Source organism: Schistocerca piceifrons, chromosome 4, assembly GCF_021461385.2.
Source record: "Schistocerca piceifrons isolate TAMUIC-IGC-003096 chromosome 4, iqSchPice1.1, whole genome shotgun sequence".
Taxonomy (NCBI): Eukaryota; Metazoa; Arthropoda; class Insecta; order Orthoptera; family Acrididae; genus Schistocerca; species Schistocerca piceifrons.
In genome coordinates, this window is record NC_060141.1 from 849,168,300 (window position 1) to 849,191,520 (window position 23,221).

Genomic DNA, 23,221 nt, shown 5'->3' on the forward strand with positions numbered 1-23,221 from the left:
GTACTTAAGTCGGCATTGTGCCTTTTGTATTTAATTCCGATGCAATTTCTGTGTTTCATCGTCAATTAGAAGGTCAGAGGGATACAGTAAACCGGAAGTGAAGCATCGGAATCTGTAACTAGTGTCACAGGATTTGTTCAAAACATTGACAGTAAGAAGAAACAGTTTTCTTGTACTTAAGTCGGCATTGTGCCTTTTGTATTTAATTCCGATGCAGTTTCTGTGTTTAATCGTCAGTAAGAAGGTCCAAGGGATACAGTAAACATATAGTGAAGCAGCGTAATCTAAAACTGGTATAACAGGAAATGTTCAAAAGATAGTCAGTAAGAAGAGTCAGTCTTCTTGTACTTAAGTCGGCGTTGTGCCTTTTGTATTTAATTCCGATGCAATTTCTGTGTTTCATTGTCAATAAGAAGGTCCAAGGGATACAGTAAACATTTAGTGAAGCATCAGAATCTCTAAACTTGTCTCACAGGAAATGTTCAAAACATAGTCAGTAAGGAGAGTCAGTCTTCTTGTACTTAAGTCGGATTTGTGCCTTTTGTATTTAATTCCTATGCAATTTCTGTGTTTCATCGTCAATAAGAAGGTGCAAGGGATACAGTAAACCTGAAGTGAAGCATCGGACCCTAAAACTGGTCTCACAGGAAAGGTTCACAACATAGACAGTAAGAAGAGTTAGTTTTCTTGTACTTAAGTCAGCATTGTGCCTTTTCTATTTAATTCTGATTCAATTTCTGTGTTTCATCGTCAATAAGAACGTCAGAGGGATACAGTAAACATGAAGTGAAGCATCGGAATCTATAACTAGTGTCACAGGATTGGTTCAAAACATTGACAGTAGGAAGAGCCAGTCTTCTTGCCCTTGATTCGGCATTGTGCCTTTTGTATTTAATTCCGATGCAATTTCTGTGTTTCATCGTCAATAAGAAGGTCAGAGGGATACAGTAAACCTAGATTGAAGCATCGGAATCTATAACTAGTGTCACAGGAATAGTTCAAAACATAGTCAGTAAGAAGGGTCAGTCTTCTTGTACTTCAGTCGGTATTGTGCCTTTTGTTTTTAATTCCCATGCAATTTATGTGTTTCATCGTCAATACGAAGGTCAGAGGGATACAGTAAACCTGAAGTGAAGCATCGGAAACTATAACTAGTGTCACAGGAATGGTTCAAAACATAGACAGTAAAAAGATTCAGTTCTCTTGTACTTAATTCGGCATTGTGCCTTTTGTATTTAATTCCGAAGCAATTTCTGTGTTTCTTTGTCAATAAGGAGGTCAGAGCGATACAGTATACCTGAAGTGAAGCATCGGAATCTATAACTAGTGTCACAGAAATGGCTCAAAACAAAGATTGTAACAAGAGTCAGTTTTCTTGTACTTTAGTCGGCATTTTACTTTTGTATTTAATTCCGCTGCAATTTCTGTGTTTCATCGTCAATAAGAAGGTCAGAGGGATACAGTAAACCTGAAGTGAAGCATCGGAATGTGTAACTAGTGTGTCAGGAATGGTTCAAAACATAGACAGCAAGAAGAGACAGTATTCTTGTTCTTAAGCCTGAATTGTGCCTTTTGTATTTGATTCCGATGTAATTTCTGTGTTTCGTCGTCAATAAGAAGATTAAAGGGATACAGTAAACCTGAAGTGAAGCATCGGAATCTAAAACCGGTCTCACAGGAAAGTTTCAGATCATAGACAGTAAGAAGAGCCAGTCTTCACGTACTTGAGTCGGCATTGTGCCTTTTGTATTTAATTCCGATTTAATTTCTGTTTTTCATTGTCAATAAGATGGTCAGAGAGATATAGTATACCTGAAGTGAAGCATCGGAATCTATAACTGGTGTCACGGGAATGGTTCAAAACATACGCAGTAAGAAGAGTCAGTTTTCTTGTACTTAAGTCGGCATTGTGCCTCTTGTATTTAATTCCGATGCAATTTCTGTGTTTCATCGTCAATAAGAAGGTCAGAGGGATACAGTAAACCTGAAGTGAAGCATCGGAATCTATAACTAGTGTCAAATGAATGGTTCAAAACATAGACAGTAAGAACAGTCAGTTTTCTTGTACTTAAGTCGGCATTGTGCCTCTTGTATTTAATTCCGTTACAATTTCTGTGTTTCATCGTCAATAAGGAGGTCAGAGGGATACAGTAAACCCCTAAGTGAAGCATCGGAATCTATAACTAGTGTCACAGGAATGGTTCAACACATAGATAATAAGAAGAATCAGTTATCATGTACTTAAGTCGGCATTGTGCCTTTTCTATTTAATTCCGATGCAATTTCTGTGCTTCATCGTCAATAAGAATGTCAGAGGGATACAGTAAACCTGAAGAGAAGCATCGGAATCTATAAATAGTGTCACAGGAATGGTTCAAATCATAGACAGTAAGAAGAGTTAGTTTTCTTGTACGTAAGTCGGCTTTGTACCTTTTGTATTTAATTCCGATGCAATTTCTGTGTTGCATCGTCAATAAGAAGGTCAGAGGGATGCAGTAATCCTGAAGTGAAGCATCTGGATCTAAAACCGGTCTCATCGGAAAGTTTCAAAACATAGACAGTAAGAAGAGCCAGTCTTCTTGTACTTGAGTCGGAATTGTGCCTTTTGTATTTAATTCCGATGCAATTTTAGTGTTCCATCGCCAATAAGAAGGTCCAAGGGATACAGTAATTATATAGTGAAGCATCGGAATCTAAAACTGGTCTCACTGGAAGTGTTGAAATCATAGTCTGTGGGAGAGTCAGTCTTCTTGTACTTAGGTCAGCAATGTGCCTTTTGTATTTAATACTGATGCAATTTCTGTGTTTCATCGTCAATAAGAAGGTCAGGGGGATGCAGTAAACATATAGTGAAGCATCGGAATCTAAAACTGGTCACACAGGAAGTGTTCAAAACATAGTCAGTAAGGAGAGTCAGTCATCTTGTACTTAAGTCGGCGTTGTGCCTTTTGTATTTAATTCCGATGCAACTTCTGTGTTTCATCGTCAATAAGAAGGTCCAAGGGATGCAGTAAACATATAGTGAAGCAGCAGAATCTAAAACTGTTCTCACACGAAATGTTCAAAACATAGTCAGTAAGAAGAGTCAGTCTTCTTGTACTTAAGACGGCATTCTGCCTTTTGTATTTAATTCCGAGGCAATTTCTGTGTTTCATCGTCAATAAGAACGTCAGAGGGATACAGTAAACCTGAAGTTAAGCATCGGAATCTGTAAGTAGTGTCACATTCATGGTTCGATACATAGTTAATAAGATGAATCAAATTTCATGTACTTAACTCGGCATTGTGCATTTTCTATTAAATTCCGATGCAATTCCTGTGTTTCATCGTCAATAAGAAGGTCAGAGGGATAAAGTAAAAATGAAGTGAAGCATCGGAATGTGTAACTAGTGTCACAGGAATGGTTCAAAACATGGACAGTAAGAAGAGTCTGTTTTCTTGTACTTAAGTCGGCATTGTGCCTTTTCTATTTAATTCCGATGCAATTTCTGTGTTACATCGTCAATAAGAACATCAGAGCGATAGAGTAAACCTGAAGTGAAGCATCGGAATCTATAACTAGTGTCAAATGAATGGTTCAAAACATAGACAGTAAGAACAGTCAGTTTTCTTGTACTTAAGTCGGCATTGTGCCTCTTGTATTTAATTCCGTTACAATTTCTGTGTTTCATCGTCAATAAGGAGGTCAGAGGGATACAGTAAACCCCTAAGTGAAGCATCGGAATCTATAACTAGTGTCACAGGAATGGTTCAACACATAGATAATAAGAAGAATCAGTTATCATGTACTTAAGTCGGCATTGTGCCTTTTCTATTTAATTCCGATGCAATTTCTGTGCTTCATCGTCAATAAGAATGTCAGAGGGATACAGTAAACCTGAAGTGAAGCATCGGAATCTATAAATAGTGTCACAGGAATGGTTCAAATCATAGACAGTAAGAAGAGTTACTTTTCTTGTACGTAAGTCGGCTTTGTACCTTTTGTATTTAATTCCGATGCAATTTCTGTGTTGCATCGTCAATAAGAAGGTCAGAGGGATGCAGTAATCCTGAAGTGAAGCATCTGGATCTAAAACCGGTCTCATCGGAAAGTTTCAAAACATAGACAGTAAGAAGAGCCAGTCTTCTTGTACTTGAGTCGGAATTGTGCCTTTTGTATTTAATTCCGATGCAATTTTAGTGTTCCATCGCCAATAAGAAGGTCCAAGGGATACAGTAATTATATAGTGAAGCATCGGAATCTAAAACTGGTCTCACAGGAAGTGTTGAAATCATAGTCTGTGGGAGAGTCAGTCTTCTTGTACTTAGGTCAGCATTGTGCCTTTTGTATTTAATACTGATGCAATTTCTGTGTTTCATCGTCAATAAGAAGGTCAGGGGGATGCAGTAAACATATAGTGAAGCATCGGAATCTAAAACTGGTCACACAGGAAGTGTTCAAAACATAGTCAGTAAGGAGAGTCAGTCATCTTGTACTTAAGTCGGCGTTGTGCCTTTTGGATTTAATTCCGATGCAACTTCTGTGTTTCATCGTCAATAAGAAGGTCCAAGGGATTCAGTAAACATATAGTGAAGCATCAGAATCTAAAACTGGTCTCACAGGAAATGTTCAAAAGATAGTCAGTAAGAAGAGTCAGTCTTCTTGTACTTAAGTCGGCGTTGTGCCTTTTGTATTTAATTCCGATGCAATTTCTGTGTTTCATCGTCAATAAGAAGGTCCAAGGGATGCAGTAAACATATAGTGAAGCAGCAGAATCTAAAACTGTCCTCACACGAAATGTTCAAAACATAGTCAGTAAGAAGAGTCAGTCTTCTTGTACTTAAGACGGCATTCTGCGTTTTGTATTTAATTCCGAGGCAATTTCTGTGCTTCAACGTCAATAAGAAGGTCAGAGGGATACAGTAAACCTGAAGTTAAGCATCGGAATCTGTAAGTAGTGTCACATTCATGGTTCGATACATAGTTAATAAGATGAATCAATTTTCATGTACTTAACTCGGCATTGTGCCTTTTCTATTAAATTCCGATGCAATTCCTGTGTTTCATCGTCAATAAGAAGGTCAGAGGGATAAAGTAAAAATGAAGTGAAGCATCGGAATGTGTAACTAGTGTCACAGGAATGGTTCAAACCATGGACAGTAAGAAGAGTCTGTTTTCTTGTACTTAAGTCGGCATTGTGCCTTTTCTATTTAATTTCGATGCAATTTCTGTGTTACATCGTCAATAAGAACATCAGAGCGATAGAGTAAACCTGAAGTGAAGCATCGGAATCTACAACTAGTGTCACAGGAATGGTTTAAAACATAGAAAGTATGAAGAGTCAGTTTTCTTGTACTTAAGTCGGCGTTGTGCCTCTTGTATTTAATTCCGTTGCAATTTCTGTGGTTCATCGTCAATAAGAAGATCAGAGGGATACAGTAAATCTGAAGTGAAGCATCGGAATGAATAACTAGTGTCACAGGAATTTTTCAAAGCATAGACATTAAGAAGAGTCAGATTTCTTGTATCCAAGTCGGAATTGTGCCTCTTGTATTTAATTCCGATGCAATTTCTGTGTTTCATCGTCAATAAGAAGGTCAGAGGGATACAGTAAACCGGAAGTGAAGCATCGGAATCTGTAACTTCTGTCACAGGAATGGTTCAAAACAGACAGTAAGAAGAGTCAGTTTTCTTGAACTTAAGTCGGCATTGTGCCTTTTCTATTTAATTACGATGCAATATCTGTGTTTCATCGTCAATAAGAAGGTCAGAGGGATACAGTAAACCTGAAGTGAAGCATCGGAATCTATAACTAGTGTCACATGAATGTTTCAAAGCATAGACAATAAGAAGAGTCAGTTTTCATGTACTTAAGTCGGCAATTTGCCTTTTGAATTTAATTCCGATGCAATTTCTGTTTTGATCGTCTATAAGAAGGTCAGAGGGATACAGTAATCCTGAAGTGAAGCATCGGAATCTATAACTAGTGTCACAGGAATTGTTCAAAACATAGACAGTAAGAAGAGTCAGTTTTCTTGTACTTAAGTCGGCATTGTGCCTTTTATATTTATTTCCGATGCAATTTCTGAGTTTCATCGTCAATAGGAAGGTCAGAGGGATACAGTAAACATGAAGTGAAGCATCGGAATCTATAACTAGTGTCACAGGAATGGTTCAAAACATAGACAGTAAGAAGAGACGGTTTTCTTGTACTTAAGTGGGCATTGTGCCTTTTGTATTTAATTCCCATACAATTTCTGTGTTTCATCGTCAATAGGAAAGTCAGAGGGATACAGTAAACCTGAAGTGAGGCATCGGAATCTATAATTAGTGTCACAGGAGTGGTTCATAACATAGACAGTAAGAGCAGTCAGTTTTCTTGTACTTAAGTCCGCATTGTGCCTTTTGTATTTAATTCCGATGCAATTTCTGTGTTTCATCGTCAATAAGTAGGTCAGAAGGATACAGTAAACATGAAGTGAAGCAACGGAATCTATAACTAGTGTCACAGGAATGTTTCAAAACATAGACAGTAAGAAGTGTCAGTTTTCTTGTACTTAAGTCGCCATTGTAACTTTTGTATTTATTTCCGATGCAATTTCTGTATTTCACCGTCAATAAGAAGGACAGAGGGATACAGTAAACCGGAAGTGAAGCATCGGAATCTGTAACTAGTTTCACTGGAATGGTTCAAAACATAGACCGTAAGAAGAGACAGTTTTCTTGTATTTAAGTCGGCATTGTGCCTTTTGTAATTAATTCCGATACAATTTCTGTTTTTCATCGACAATAAGAAGGTCAGAGGGATACAGTAAACCTGAAGTGAAGCATCGGAATCTAAAACCGGTCTCACAGGAAAGTTTCAAAGCATAGACAGTAAGAGGAGCCAGTCTTCTTGTACTTCAGTCGGCATTGTGCCTCTTGTATTTAATTCTGATGCAATTTCTGTGTTTCATCGTCAATAAGAAGGTCCAAGGGATACAGTAAACATATAGTGAAGCATCGGAATCTAAAGCTGGTCTCACACGAAATGTTCAAAACATAGTCAGTAAGAAGACTCAGTCTACTTGTACTTAAGTCGGCATTGTGGCTTTTGTATTTAATTCCGATGCAATTTCTGTGTTTAATCGTCAATAAGAAGGTCCAAGGGATACAGTAAACATAAAGTGAAGCATCGGAATCTAAAACTGGACTCACAGGAAATGTTCAAAAGATAGTCAGTAAGAAGAGTCAGTCTTCTTGTACTTAAGTCGGCGTTGTGCCTTTTGTATTTAATTCCGATGCAAATTCTGTGTTTCATCGTCAATAAGAAGGTCATAGGGATGCAGTAAACATATAGTGAAGCAGCAGAATCTAAAACTGTTCTCACTCGAAATGTTCAAAGCATAGTCAGTAAGAAGAGTCAGTCTTCTTGTACTTAAGGCGGCATTCTGCCTTTTGTATTTAATTCCGAGGCAATTTCTGTGTTTCATCGTCAATAAGAAGGTCAGAGGGATACAGTAAACCTGAAGTTAAGCATCGGAATCTGTAAGTAGTGTCACATCCATGGTTCGATACATAGTTAATAAGATGAATCAGTTTTCATGTACTTAACTCGGCATTGTGCCTTTTCTATTTAATTCCGAAGCAATTCCTGTGTTTCATCGTCAATAAGAAGGTCAGAGGGATAAAGTAAACCTGAAGTGAAGCATCGGAATGTGTAACTAGTGTCACAGGAATGGTTCAAAACATAGACAGTAAGAAGAGTCTGTTTTCTTGTACTTCAGTCGGCATTGTGCCTTTTCTATTTAATTCCGATGCAATTTCTGTATTACATCGTCAATAAGAAGATCAGAGCGATAGAGTAAACCTGAAGTGAAGCATCGGAATCTACAACTAGTGTCACAGGAATGGTTCAAAACATAGAAAGTATGAAGAGTCAGTTTTCTTGTACTTAAGTCGGCATTGTGCCTCTTGTATTTAATTCCGTTGCAATTTCTGTTTTTCATCGTCAATAAGAAGGTCAGAGGGATACTGTAAACCTGAAGGGAAGCATCGGAATATATAACTAGTGTCACGGGAAGGGGTAAAACATAGACAGTAAGAAGAGTCAGTTTTCTTGTACTTAAGTCGGCATTGTGACTTTTCTATTTAATTCCGATGCAATTTCTGTGTTTCGTCATCAATAAGAAGATTTAAGGGACACAGTAAACCTGAAGTGAAGCATCGGAATCTAAAACCAGTCTCACAGGAAAGTTTCAAAACATAGACAGTAAGTGGAGCCAGTCTTCTTGCACTTGAGTCGGCATTGTGCCATTTGTATTTAATTCCTATGCAATTTCCGTGTTTCATCGTCAACACGATGGTCAGAGAGATACAGTATACCTGAAGTGAAGCATCGGAATCTGTAACTAGTGTCACAGGAATGGTTCAAAACATACGCAGTAAGATGAGTCAGTTTTCTAGTACTTAAGTTCGCATTGTGCCTTTTCTATTTAATTCCGATACAATTTCTGTGTTTCATCGTCAATAAGAAGGTCCAAGGGAGACAGTAAACATATAGTGAAGCATCGGAATCTCAAACTGGTCTCACAGGAAACGTTGATATCATAGTCAGTAGGAAGAGTCAGTGTTCTTGTACTTAAGTCAGCATTGTGCCTTTCGTATTTAATTCTGATGCAATTTCTGTGTTTTATCGTCAATAAGAATGTCACCGGGATACAGTATAGCTGAAGTGAAGCATCGGAATCTGTAACTAGTGTCACAGCAATGGTTCAAAATATTGACAGTAAGGAGAGTCAGTTTTCTTGTACTTAAGTCGGCATTGTGCCTTTTGTATTTAATTCCGATACAATTTCTGTGTTTCATCGTCAATAAGAAGGTCAGAGGGATACAGTAAACCTGAAGTTAAGCATCGGAATCTATAAGTAGTGTCAGAGGCATGGTTCGATACATAGAGAATAAGATGAACCAGTTTTCATGTACTTAAGTCGGCATTGTGCCTTTTCTATTTAATTCCGATGCAATTCCAGTGTTTCATCGTCAATAAGAAGGTCAGAGGGAGAAAGTAAACCTGAAGTGAAGCTTCGAAATGTGTAACTAGTGTCACAGGAATGGTTCAAAACATAGACAGTAAGAAGAGTCTGTTTTCTTGTACTTAAGTCGGCATTGTGCCTTTTCTATTTAATTCCGATGCAATTTCTGTGTTACATCGTCAATGAGAAGGTCAGAGCGATAGAGTAAACCTGAAGTGAAGCATCGGAATCTACAACTAGTGTCACAGCAATGGTTCAAATCATAGACAGTAAGAAGAGTCAGTTTTCTTCTACTTAAGTCGGCATTGTGCCTTCTGTATTTCATTCCGATGCAATTTCTGTGTTTCATCGTCAATAAGAAGGTCAGAGAGATACAGTGAACCTGAAGTGAAGCATCAGGATATATAACTAGTGTCACGGGAATGGGTCAAATCATAGACAGTAAGAAGAGCCAGTCTTCTTGTACTTGAGTCGGCATTGTGCCATTTGTATTTAATTCCGATGCAATTTCTGTGTATCATCGTTATAAGAAGGTCAGATCGATACAGCAAGCCTGAAGTGAAGCATCGGAATCGATAACTAGTGTCACAGGAATGGTTCAAAACATAGGCAGTAAGAAGAGTCAGGTTTCTTTTACTTAAGTCGGCATTGTGCCTTATGTATTTAATTCCGATGCAATTTCTGTGTTTCGTCGTCAATAAGGAGATCCAAGGGATACAGTAAACGGGAAGTGAAGCATCGGAATCTAATACCGGCCTCACAGGAAAGTTTCAAAACATAGACAGTAAGAGGAGCCAGTCTTCTTGTAATTGAGTCGGCATTGTGCCTTTTGTATTTAATTCCTATGCAATTTCTGTGTTTCATCGTCAACAAGAAGGTCAGAGAAATACAGTATACCTGAAGTGAAGCATCGGAATCTGTAAGTAGTGTCACAGGAATGGTTCAAAACATACACAGTAAGAAGAGTCAGTTTTCTTGTACTTAAGTCCGCATTGTGCCTTTTCTATTTAATTCCGATGCAATTTCTTTGTTTCATCGTCAATAAGAAGGTCCAAGGGAGACAGTAAACATATAGTGAAGCATCGGAATCTAAAACTGGTCTCACAGGAAACGTTGATATCATAGTCATTAGGAAGAGTCAGTCTACTTGTACTTAAGTTAGCATTGTGCCTTCTGTATTTCATTCCGATGCAATTTCTGTGTTTCATCGTCAATAAGAAGGTCAGAGAGATACAGTGAACCTGAAGTGAAGCAACGGAATCTATAACTAGTGTCATAGGAATGGTTCAAAACATAGAAAGTATGAAGAGTCAGTTTTCTTGTACTTCAGTCGGCATTGTGCCTCTTGTATTTAATTCCTTTGCAATTTCTGTGTTTCATCGTCAATAAGAAGGTCAGAGGGATACAGTAAACCTGAAGGGAAGCATCAGGATATATAACTAGTGTCACGGGAATGGGTCAAATCATAGACAGTAAGAAGAGCCAGTCTTCTTGTACTTGAGTCGGCATTGTGCCATTTGTATTTAATTCCGATGCAATTTCTGTGTATCATCGTTATAAGAAGGTCAGATCGATACAGTAAGCCTGAAGTGAAGCATCGGAATCGATAACTAGTGTCACAGGAATGGTTCAAAACATAGGCAGTAAGAAGAGTCAGGTTTCTTTTACTTAAGTCGGCATTGTGCCTTATGTATTTAATTCCGATGCAATTTCTGTGTTTCGTCGTCAATAAGGAGATCCAAGGGATACAGTAAACCGGAAGTGAAGCATCGGAATCTAATACCGGCCTCACAGGAAAGTTTCAAAACATAGACAGTAAGAGGAGCCAGTCTTCTTGTACTTGAGTCGGCATTGTGCCTTTTGTATTTAATTCCTATGCAATTTCTGTGTTTCATCGTCAACAAGAAGGTCAGAGAAATACAGTATACCTGAAGTGAAGCATCGGAATCTGTAAGTAGTGTCACAGGAATGGTTCAAAACATACACAGTAAGAAGAGTCAGTTTTCTTGTACTTAAGTCCGCATTGTGCCTTTTCTATTTAATTCCGATGCAATTTCTGTGTTTCATCGTCAATAAGAAGGTCCAAGGGAGACAGTAAACATATAGTGAAGCATCGGAATCTAAAACTGGTCTCACAGGAAACGTTGATATCATAGTCATTAGGAAGAGTCAGTCTACTTGTACTTAAGTCAGCATTGTGCCTTTTGTATTTAATTCTGATGCAATTTCTGTGTTTCTTCGTCAGTAAGAAGGTCCAAGGGATACAGTAAACATATAGTGAAGCATCGGAATCTGAAACTGGTCTCACAGGAAATGTTCAAAACATAGTCAGTAAGAAGAGTCAGTCTTCTTGTACTTAAGTCGGCATTGTGCCTTTTGTATTTAACTCCGATGCAATTTCTGTGATTCATCGTCAAGAAGAAGGTCCAGGAGATGCAGTAAACATATAGTGAAGCAGCAGAATCTAAAACTGTTCTTACAGGAAATGTTCAAAGCATAGTCAGTAAGAAGAGTCAGTCTTCTTGTACTTAAGTCGGCATTCTGCCTTTTGTATTTAATTCCGATGCAATTTCTGTGTTTCATCGTCAACAAGAAGGTCAGAGGGATATAGTAAACCTGAAGTGAAGCATCGGAATCTAAAACCGGTCTCACAGGAAAGTTTCAAATCATAGACAGTAAGAAGAGCCAGTCTTCTTGTACTTGAGTCGGCATTGTGCCTTTTGTATTTAATTCGGATGCAATATCTGTGTTTCATCGTCAATACGAAGGTCAGAGGGATACAGTAAACATATAGTGAGGCATCGGAATCTATAACTAGTGTCACAGGAATGGTTCAAAACATAGATAGTAAGAAGAATCAGTTTTCATGTACTTAAGTCGGCAATGTGCCTTTTCTATTTAATTCCGTTGCAATTTCGGGGTTTCATCGTCAATATGAAGGTCAGAGGGATACAGTAAACCCGAAGTGAAGCATCGGAATCTATAACTAGTGTTACAAGAGTGGTTCAAAACATAGACACTAAGAAGACCCTGTCTTCTTGTACTTGAGTCGGCATTGTGGATTTTGTATTTAATTTCGATGCAATTTCTGTGTTTCATCGTCAATAAGAAGGTCAGTGGGATACAGTAAACCTGAAGTGAAGCATCGGAATCTATAACTAGTGTCACAGGAATGATTCGAAACATAGACAGTAAGAAGAGCCAGTCTTCTTGCACTTGAGTCGGCATTGTGCCTATGTATTCAATTACGATGCAATTTCTGTGTTTCATCGACAATAAGACGGTCAGAGGGATACAGTAAACCTGAAGTGAAGCATCGGAATCTATAACTAGTGTCACAGGAATGGTTCAAAACATAGACAGTAAGAAGAGCCAGTCTTCTTGTACTTGATTCGGCATTGTGCCTTTTGTATTTGATTCCGATGCAACTTCTGTGTTTCATGGTCAATAAGAAGGTCAGAGGGATACAGTAAACCTGAAGTGAAGCATCGGAATCTATAACTAGTCTCACAGGAATAGTTCAAAACATAGACAGTAAGAAGAGTCAGTCTTCTTGTACTTAAGTCGGCATTGTGCCTTTTGTATTAAATTCCGATGCAATTTCTGTGCTTCATCGTCAATAAGAAGGTCAGAGGGATACAGTAAACCTGAAGTAAAGAATCGGAATCCATTACTAGTGTCACAGGAATGGTTCAAAACGTAGACAGTAAGAGGAGTCAGTTTTCTTGTACTTAATTCGGCATTGTGCCTTTTGTATTTAATTCCGATGCAATGTCTGTGTTTCATCGTCAATAAGAAGGTCAGAGCGATACAGTAAGCCTGAAGTGAGCATGGGAATCGATAACTTGTGTCACAGGAATGGTTCAAAACATAGACAGTAAGAAGAGCCAGACTTCTTGTTCACAAGTCGGCATTGTGCATTAGGTATTTAATTCCGATGCAATTTCTGTGTTTCATCGTCAATAAGAAGGTCAGATTGATACAGTAAACCTGAAGTGAAGCATCGAAATCTGTAACTAGTGTCACAGGAATGGTTCAAAACAAAGACAGTAAGAAGAGTCAGTTTTCTTGTGCTTAAGTCAGCATTTTGAATTTTTTATTTAATTCCGCTTCAATTTCTGTGTTTCATCGTCAAATAAGAAGGTCTGAGAGATACTGTAATCCTGAAGTGAAGCATCGGAATCTAAAACCGTTCTCACTGGAAAGTTTCAAAACATAGACAGTAAGAAGAGCCAGTCTTCTTGTACTTGAGTCGGCATTGTGTCTTTTGTATTTAATTCCTATGCAATTTCTGTGTTTCATCGTCAACAAGAAGGTCAGAGAGTTACAGTATACCTGAAGTGAATCATCGGAAGCTGTAACTAGTGTCACAGGAATGGTTCAAATTATACACAGTAAGAAGAGTCAGATTTCTTGTTCTTAAGTCCGCATTGTGCCTTTTCTATTTAATGCCGATGCAATCTCTGTGTTTCATCGTCAATAAGAAGGTCCAAGGGATACAGTAAACATATAGTGAAGCATCGGAATCTAAAACTGGTCTCACAGGAAACGTTGAAATCATAGTCATTAGGAAGAGTCAGTCTTCTTGTACTTAAGTCAGCATCGTGCCTTTTGTATTTAATTCTGATGCAATTTCTGTGTTTCATCGTCAATAAGAAGGTCCAAGGGATACAGTAAACATATAGTGCAGCATCGGAATCTAAAACTGGTCTTACAGGAAATGTTCAAATCATAGTCAGTAAGAAGAGTCAGTCTTCTTGTACTTTAGTCGGCATTGTGCCTTTTGTATTTAATTCCGATGCAATTTCTGTGTTTAATCGTCAATAAGAAGGTCCAAGGAATACAGTAAACATATAGTGAAGCAGCGGAATCTAAAACTGGTCTCACAGGAAATGTTCAAAAGATATTCAGTAACAAGGGTCAGTCTTCTTGTACTTAAGTCGGCGTTGTGCCTTTTGTATTTAATTCCTATGCTATTTTTCTGTTTCATCGTCAACAAGAAGGTCAGAGAGTTACAGTATACCTGAAGTGAATCATCGGAAGCTGTAACTAGTGTCACAGGAATGGTTCAAAACATACACAGTAAGAAGAGTCAGTTTTCTTGTACTTAAGTCGGCATTGTGCCTTTTCTGTTTAATTCCGATGCAATTTCTGTGTTTCGTCGTCAATAAGAAGATCCAAGAGATACAGTAAACCTGAAGTGAAGCATCAGATGCTATAACTAGTGTCACAGGAATGGTTCAAAACATACACAGTAAGAAGAGCCAGTCTTCTTGTACTTGGGTCAGCATTGTGCCTTTTGTATTTGATTCCTATGCAATTTCTGTGTTTCATCGTCAATAAGAAGGTGAGAGAGATACAGTATACCTGAAGTGAAGCATCGGAATCTATAACTAGTGTCACAGGAATGGTTCAAAACATACACAGTAAGAAGAGTCAGTTTTCTTGTACTTAAGTCGGCATTGTGCCTTTTCTATTTATTTCCGATGCAATTTCTGTGTTTAATCGTCAATAAGAAGGTCAGAGGGATACAGTAAACCTGAAGTGAAGCATCGGAATTTATAACTAGTGTCACAGGAAAGGTTCAAAACATAGACAGTAAGAAGAGTCAGTTTTCTTGTACTTAAGTAGCCATTGTACCTTTTCTGTTTAATTCCGATGCAATTTCTGTGTTTCGACGTCAATAAGAAGGACCATGGTATACAGTAAACCTGAAGTGAAGCATCGGAATCTAAAACCGGTATCACAGGAAAGGTTCAAAACACAGGCAGTAAGAAGAGCCAGTCTTCTTGTACTTGTGTCGGCATTTTGCCTTTTGTATTTAATTCCGATGGAATTTCTGTGTTTAATCGTCAATAAGAAGGTGAGAGAGATACAGTATACCTGAAGTGAAGCATCGGAATCTATAACTAGTGTCACAGGAAAGGTTCAAAACATACACAGTAAGAAGAGTCAGTTTTCTTGTACTTAAGTCGGCATTATGCCTTTTCTATTTAATTCCGATTCAATTTCTGTGATTCATCGGCAATAAGAAGGTCAGAGGGATACAGGAAACCTGAAGTGAAGCATCAGATGCTGTAACTAGTGTCACAGGAATGGTCCAAAACATAGACAGTAAGAAGTGTCAGTCTTCTTGTACCTAAGTCGGCAATGTGACTTTTATGTTTAATACTGATGCAATTTCCGTGTTTCACCGTTAATAAGAAGGTCCAAGGGATACAGTAAACCCGAAATGAAGCATCGGAATCTATAACTAGTGTCACAGGAATGGTTCAAAACATAGACAGTAGGAAGAGTCAGTCTTCTTGTACTTGAGTCGGCATTGTGCCTTTTGTATTTAATTCCGATGCAATTTCTGTGTTTCATCGTCAATAAGAAGGTCAGAGGGATACAGTAAACCTGAAGTGAAGGATCGGAATCTATAACTAGTGTCACAGGAATGGTTCAAAGCATAGACCGTAAGAAGAGCCAGTCTTCTTGTCTTTAAGTCGGCATAGTGCCTTTTCTATTTAATTCCGATGCAATTTCTTTGTTTCATCGTCAATAAGGAGGTCAGAGGGATACAGTTAACCTGAAGTGAAGCATCGGAATCTATAACTAGTGACACTGGAATGGTTCAAAGCAAAGACAGTAAGAAGAGCCAGTATTCATGTACCTGAGTCACAATTGTGCCTATGTATTTAATTCCGATGCAATTTCTGTGTTACATCGTCAATAGGAAGGTCAGAGGGATACAGTAAACCTGAAGTGAAGCATCGGAATCTATAACTAGTGTCACAGGAATGGTTCAAAGCATAGACAGTAAGAAGAGCCAGTCTTCTTGTAATTGAGTTGGCATTGTGCCTTCTGTATTAAATTCCGATGCAGTTTGTGTGTTTCATCGTCAATACGAAGGTCAGTGGGATACAGTAAACCTGAAGTGAAGCATCGGAAGCTACAATTAGTGTCACAGGAATGGTTCAAAGCATAGACAGTAGGAAGAGTAGTTCTCTTGTACTTAATCCGGCATTGTGCTTTTGTATTTGATTCCGATGCAATTTCTGTGTTTCATCATCAATAAGAAGGTCAGAGGGATACAGTAAACCTGAAGTGAATCATCGGAATCTGCAACTGGTGTCACGGGAATGCTTCAAACATAGACAGTAGGAAGAGTCTGTTTTCTTGTACTTAAGTCGGCAATGTGCATTTTCCATTTAATTCCGAAGCAATTTCTGTGTTTCATCGTCAATAAGAATGTCAGAGAGATACAGTAAACCTGAAGTGAAGCATCGGAATCTATAAATAGTGTCACAGGAATGGTTCATAACATAGACAGTAAGAAGTGTCAGTCTTCTTGTACCTAAGTCGGCAATGTGACTTTTATATTTAATTCCGATTCAATTTTTGCGATTCATCGGCAATAAGAAGGTCAAAGGGATACAGTAAACCTGAAGTGAAGCATCGGAATCTATAAATAGTGTCACAGGAATGGTTCAAAGCATAGACAGTAGGAAGAGTCAGTCTTCTTGTACTTAAGTCGGCATTGTACGTTTTGTATTTAATTCCGATTCAATTTCTGTGTTTCATCGTCAGTAAGAAGGTCCAAAAGATACAGTAAACCTGAAGTGAAGAGTCGGAATCTATAACTAGTGTCACAGGAGTGGTTCAAACATAGACTGTTAGAAGAGCCAGTCTTCTTGTACTTGAGTCGGCATTGTGAATATGTATTTAATTCCGAAGCAATTTCTGTGTTTCATCGTCAATGAGAAGGACAGAGGGATGCAGTGAACCTGAAGTGAAGCATCGGAATCTATAACTAGTGTCACAGGAATGGTTCAAAACACTGACAGTAAGAAGAGTCAGTCTTCTTGCACTTAAGTCAGCATTGTGCTTTTTGTATTTAATTCCGATGCAATTTCTGTGCTTCATCGTCAATAAGAACGTCATAGGGATACAGTCTACCTGAAGTGAAGCATCGGAATCTATAACTAGTGTCACTGGAATGGTTCAAAGCATAGACAGTAGGAAGAGCCAGTCTTCATGTACTTGAGTTACAATTGTGCCTATGTATTTAATTCCGATGCAATTTCTGGGTTTCATCGTCAATAAGAAGGTCAGAGGGATACAGTAAACCTGAAGTGAAGCATCGGAATCTATAACTAGTGTCACAGGAATGGTTCAAAACATAATCAGTAAGAAGAGCCAGTCTTCTTGTAATTGAGTTGGCATTGTGCCTTTTGTATTTAATTCCGATGAAGTTTCTGTGTTTCATCGTCAATACGAAGGTCAGTGGGATACAGTAAACCCGAAGTGAAGCATCGGAAGCTACAATTAGTGTCACAGGAATGGTTCAAAACATAGACAGTAGGAAGAGTAGTTCTCTTGTACTTAATTCGGCATTGTGTTTTTGTATTTGATTCCGATGCAATTTCTGTGTTTCATCGTCAATAAGAAGGTCAGAGTAATACAGTAAACCTGAACTGAATCATCGGAATCTGTAACTAGTGTCACGGGAATGTTTCAAAACATAGACAGTAAGAAGAGTCAGTTTTCTTGTACTTAAGTCGGCATTGTGCCTTTTCTGTTTAATTCCGATGCAATTTCTGTCTTTCATCGTCAATAAGAAGGTCAGAGAGATACAGTAAACATGAAGTGAAGCATCGAAATCTATAAATAGTGTCACAGGAATGGTTCAAAACATAGACAGTAAGAAGAGTCAGTCTTCTTGTACTTAAGTCGGCATTGTGCCTATGTTTTTAATAATGATGCAATTTCTGTGTTTCATCGTCAATAAGAAGGTCAGAAGGATACAGTAAACCTGAAGTGAAGCATCGGAATCTATAACTAGTGTCACAGGAATGGTGCAAGACATAGACAGTAGGAAGAGCTAGTCTTCTTGTACTTGAGTCGGCATTGTGCCTTTTGTACTTAATTCCGATGCAATTTCTGTGTTTCATCGTCAATAAGACGGTCAGAGGGATACAGTAAACCTGAAGTTAAGCATCGGAAACTATAACTAGTGTCACACAAATGGTTCAAAACATAGACAGTTAGAAGAGTCAGTCTTCTTGTACTTAAGTCGGCATTGTGCCTTTTGTATTTAATTCCGATGCAATTTCTGTGTTTCATCGTCAATAAGAAGGCCAGAGAGATACAGTAAACCTGAAGTGAAGCATCGGAATCTATAACTAGTGTCACAGGAATGGTTCAAAACATAGACAGTAACAATAGTCAGTTTTCTTGTACTTAATTCGGCATTGTGCCTTTTGTATTTAATTCCGATGGAATTTCTGTGTTTAATCGTCAATAAGAAGGTGAGAGAGATACAGTATACCTGAAGTGAAGCATCGGAATCTATAACTAGTGTCACAGGAAAGGTTCAAAACATACACAGTAAGAAGAGTCAGTTTTCTTGTACTTAAGTCGGCATTATGCTTTTTCTATTTAATTCCGATTCAATTTCTGTGATTCATCGGCAATAAGAGGGTCAGAGGGATACAGTAAACCTGAAGTGAAGCATCAGATGCTATAACTAGTGTCACAGGAATGGTCCAAAACATAGACAGTAAGAAGTGTCAGTCTTCTTGTACCTAAGTCGGCAATGTGACTTTTATATTTAATACTGATGCAATTTCCGTGTTTCATCGTTAATAAGAAGGTCCAAGGGATACAGTAAACCCGAAATGAAGCATCGGAATCTATAACTAGTGTCACAGGAATGGTTCAAAACATAGACAGTAGGAAGAGTCAGTCTTCATGTACTTGAGTCGGCATTGTGCCTTTTGTATTTAATTCCGATGCAATTTCTGTGTTTCATCGTCAATAAGAAGGTCAGAGGGATACAGTAAACCTGAAGTGAAGGATCGGAATCTATAACTAGTGTCATAGGAATGGTTCAAAGCATAGACCGTAAGAAGAGCCAGTCTTCTTGTCCTTAAGTCGGCATAGTGCCTTTTCTATTTAATTCCGATGCAATTTCTTTGTTTCATCGTCAATAAGGAGGTCAGAGGGATACAGTTAACCTGAAGTGAAGCATCGGAATCTATAACTAGTGACACTGGAATGGTTCAAAGCAAAGACAGTAAGAAGAGCCAGTCTTCCTGTACCTGAGTCACAATTGTGCCTATGTATATAATTCCGATGCAATTTCTGTGTTACATCGTCAATAAGAAGGTCAGAGGGATACAGTAAACCTGAAGTGAAGCATCGGAATCTATAACTAGTGTCACAGGAATGGTTCAAAGCATAGACAGTAAGAAGAGCCAGTCTTCTTGTAATTGAGTTGGCATTGTGCCTTCTGTATTAAAATCCGATGCAGTTTCTGTGTTTCATCGTCAATACGAAGGTCAGTGGGATACAGTAAACCTGAAGTGAAGCATCGGAAGCTACAATTAGTGTCACAGGAATGGTTCAAAGCATAGACAGTAGGAAGAGTAGTTCTCTTGTACTTAATCCGGCATTGTGCTTTTGTATTTGATTCCGATGCAATTTCTGTGTTTCATCATCAATAAGAAGGTCAGAGGGATACAGTAAACCTGAAGTGAATCATCGGAATCTGTAACTTGTGTCACGGGAATGCTTCAAACATAGACAGTAGGAAGAGTCTGTTTTCTTGTACCTTAGTCGGCAATGTGCCTTTTCCATTTAATTCCGAAGCAATTTCTGTGTTTCGTCGTCAATAAGAATGTCAGAGAGATACAGTAAACCTGAAGTGAAGCATCGGAACCTATAAATAGTGTCACAGGAATGGTTCATAACATAGACAGTAAGAAGTGTCAGTCTTCTTGTACCTAAGTCGGTAATGTGACTTTTATATTTAATTCCGATTCAATTTTTGTGATTCATCGGCAATAAGAAGGTCAAAGGGATACAGTAAACCTGAAGTGAAGCATCGGAATCTATAACTAGTGTCACAGGAATGGTTCAAAGCATGGACAGTATGAAGAGTCAGTCTTCTTGTACTTAAGACGGCATTGTACGTTTTGTATTTAATTCCGATTCAATTTTTGTGTTTCATCGTCAGTAAGAAGGTCCAAAAGATACAGTAAACCTGAAGTGAAGCATCGGAATCTATAACTAGTGTCACAGGAGTGGTTCAAACATAGACAGTTAGAAGAGCCAGTCTTCTTGTACTTGAGTCGGCATTGTGCCTATGTATTTAATTCCGAAGCAATTTCTGTGTTTCATCGTCAATGAGAAGGACAGAGGGATACAGTAAACCTGAAGTGAAGCATCGGAATCTATAACTAGTGTCACAGGAATGGTTCAAAACACTGACAGTAAGAAGAGTCAGTCTTCTTGCACTTAAGTCAGCATTGTGCTTTTTGTATTTAATTCCGATGCAATTTCTGTGCTTCATCGTCAATAAGAACGTCATAGGGATACAGTCTACCTGAAGTGAAGCATCGGAATCTATTACTAGTGTCACAGGAATGGTTCAAAACATAGACAGTAAGAAGAGTCAGTTTTCTTGTACTTAAGTCGGCATAGTGCCTTTTCTATTTATTTCCGATACAATTTCTTTGTTTCATCGTCAATAAGAAGGTCAGAGGGATACAGTTAACCTGAAGTGAAGCATCGGAATCTATAACTAGTGTCACTGGAATGGTTCAAAGCATAGACGGTAGGAAGAGCCAGTCTTCATGTACTTGAGTCACAATTGTGCCTATGTATTTAATTCCGATGCAATTTCTGGGTTTCATCGTCAATAAGAAAGTCAGAGGGATACAGTAAACCTGAAGTGAAGCATCGGAATCTATAACTAGTGTCACAGGAATGGTTCAAAACATAATCAGTAAGAAGAGCCAGTCTTCTTGTAATTGAGTTGGCATTGTGCCTTTTGTATTTAATTCCGATGAAGTTTCTGTGTTTCATCGTCAATACGAAGGTCAGTGGGATACAGTAAACCCGAAGTGAAGCATCGGAAGCTACAATTAGTGTCACAGGAATGGTTCAAAACATAGACAGTAGGAAGAGTAGTTCTCTTGTACTTAATTCGGCATTGTGTTTTTGTATTTGATTCCGATGCAATTTCTGTGTTTCATCGTCAATAAGAAGGTCAGAGTAATACAGTAAACCTGAACTGAATCATCGGAATCTGTAACTAGTGTCACGGGAATGTTTCAAAGCATAGACAGTAAGAAGAGTCAGTTTTCTTGTACTTAAGTCGGCATTGTGCCTTTTCTGTTTAATTCCGATGCAATTTCTGTGTTTCATCGGCAATAAGAAGGTCAGAGAGATACAGTAAACATGAAGTGAAGCATCGAAATCTATAAATAGTGTCACAGGAATGGTTCAAAACATAGACAGTAAGAAGAGTCAGTCTTCTTGTACTTAAGTCGGCATTGTGCCTATGTTTTTAATAATGATGCAATTTCTGTGTTTCATCGTCAATAAGAAGGTCAGAAGGATACAGTAAACCTGAAGTGAAGCATCGGAATCTATAACTAGTGTCACAGGAATGGTTCAAAACATTGACAGTAAGAAGAGTTAGTCTTCTTGTACTTAAGTCAGCATAGTGCTTTTTGTATTCAATTCCGATGCAATTTCTGTGTTTCATCGTCAATAAGAAGGTCCAAGGGATACTGTAAACATATGGTGAATCATCAGAATCTAAAACTGGTCTCACAGGAAATGTTCAAAAGATAGTCAGTAAGAAGAGTCAGTCTTCTTGTACTTAAGTCGGCATTGTGCCTTTTGTATTTAATTCCGATGCAATTTCTGTGTTTCATCGTCAATAAGAAGGCCAGAGCGATACAGTAAACGTGAAGTGAAGCATCGGAATCTATAACTAGTGTACAGGAATGGTTCAAAACATAGACAGTAACAATAGTCAGTTTTCTTGTACTTAATTCGGCATTGTGCCTTTTGTATTTAATTCCGATGCAGTTTCTGTGTTTCATCGTCAATAAGTAGGTCAGAGGGATACAGTAAACCTGAAGTGAAGCATCGAAATCAATAACTAGTGTCACAGGAATGGTTCAAACAAAGACAATGAGAAGAGTCAGTTTTCTTGTACTTAAGTCGGCATTTTGGCTATTGTATTTAATTCCGATGCAATTTCTGTGTTTCATCGTCAATAAGAAGGTCAGATGGATACAGTAAACCTGAAGTGAAGCATCGGAATGTTTAACTAGTGTCACAGGAATGGTTCAAAACATAGACAGTAAGAAGAGTCAGTTTTCTTGTACTTAAGTCGGCATTGTGCCTTTTCTATTTAATTCCGATACAATTTCTACGTTTCATCGTCGATAAGAAGGTCCAAGGCATACAGTAAACTTATAGTGAAGCATCGGAATCTAAAACTGGTCGCACAGGAAATGTTGAAATCATAGTCAGTAAGAAGAGTCAGTCTTCTTGTACTTAAGTAGGCATTGTGCGTTTTGTATTTTATTCCGATGCAATTTCTGTGTTTCATCGACAATAAGATGGTCCAAGGGATACAGTAAACATATAGTGAAGCATCGGAATCTAAAACTGGTCTCACAGGAAATGTCGAAAAGATAGTCAGTAAGAAGAGTCAGTCTTCTGGTACTTAAGTCGGCATTGTGCCTTTTGTATTCAATTCCGATGCAATTTCTGTGTTTCATCGTCAATAAGAAGGTCCAAGGGATACTGTAAACATATGGTGAATCATCAGAATCTAAATCTGGTCTCACAGGAAATGTTCAAAAGATAGTCAGTAAGAAGAGTCAGTCTTCTTGTACTTAAGTCGGCATTGTGCCTTTTGTATTTAATTCCGATGCAATTTCTGTGTTTCATCGTCAATAAGAAGGTCAGAGGGATACAGTAAACCTGAAGTGAATCATCGGTATCTATAACTGGTGTCACGGGAATGCATCAAAACATAGACAGTAGGAAGAGTCTTTTTTCTTGTCCTTAAGTCGGCAATGTGCCTTTTCCATTTAATTCCGAAGCAATTTCTGTGTTTCATCGTCAATAAGAAGGTCAGAGAGATAGAGTATACCTGAAGTGAAGCATCGTAATCTATAAATAGTGTTACAGGAATGGTTCATAACATAGAAAGTAAGAAGTGTCAGTCTTCTTGTACCTAAGTCGGCAGTGTGACTTTTATATTTAATTCCGATTGAATTTCTGTGATTCATCGGCAATAAGAAGGTCAAAAGGATACAGTAAACATGAAGTGTAGCATCGGAATCTATAACTAGTGTCACAGGAATGGTTCAAAGCATAGACAGTAGGAAGAGTCAGTCTTCTTGTACTTAAGTCATCATTGTACCTTTTGTAT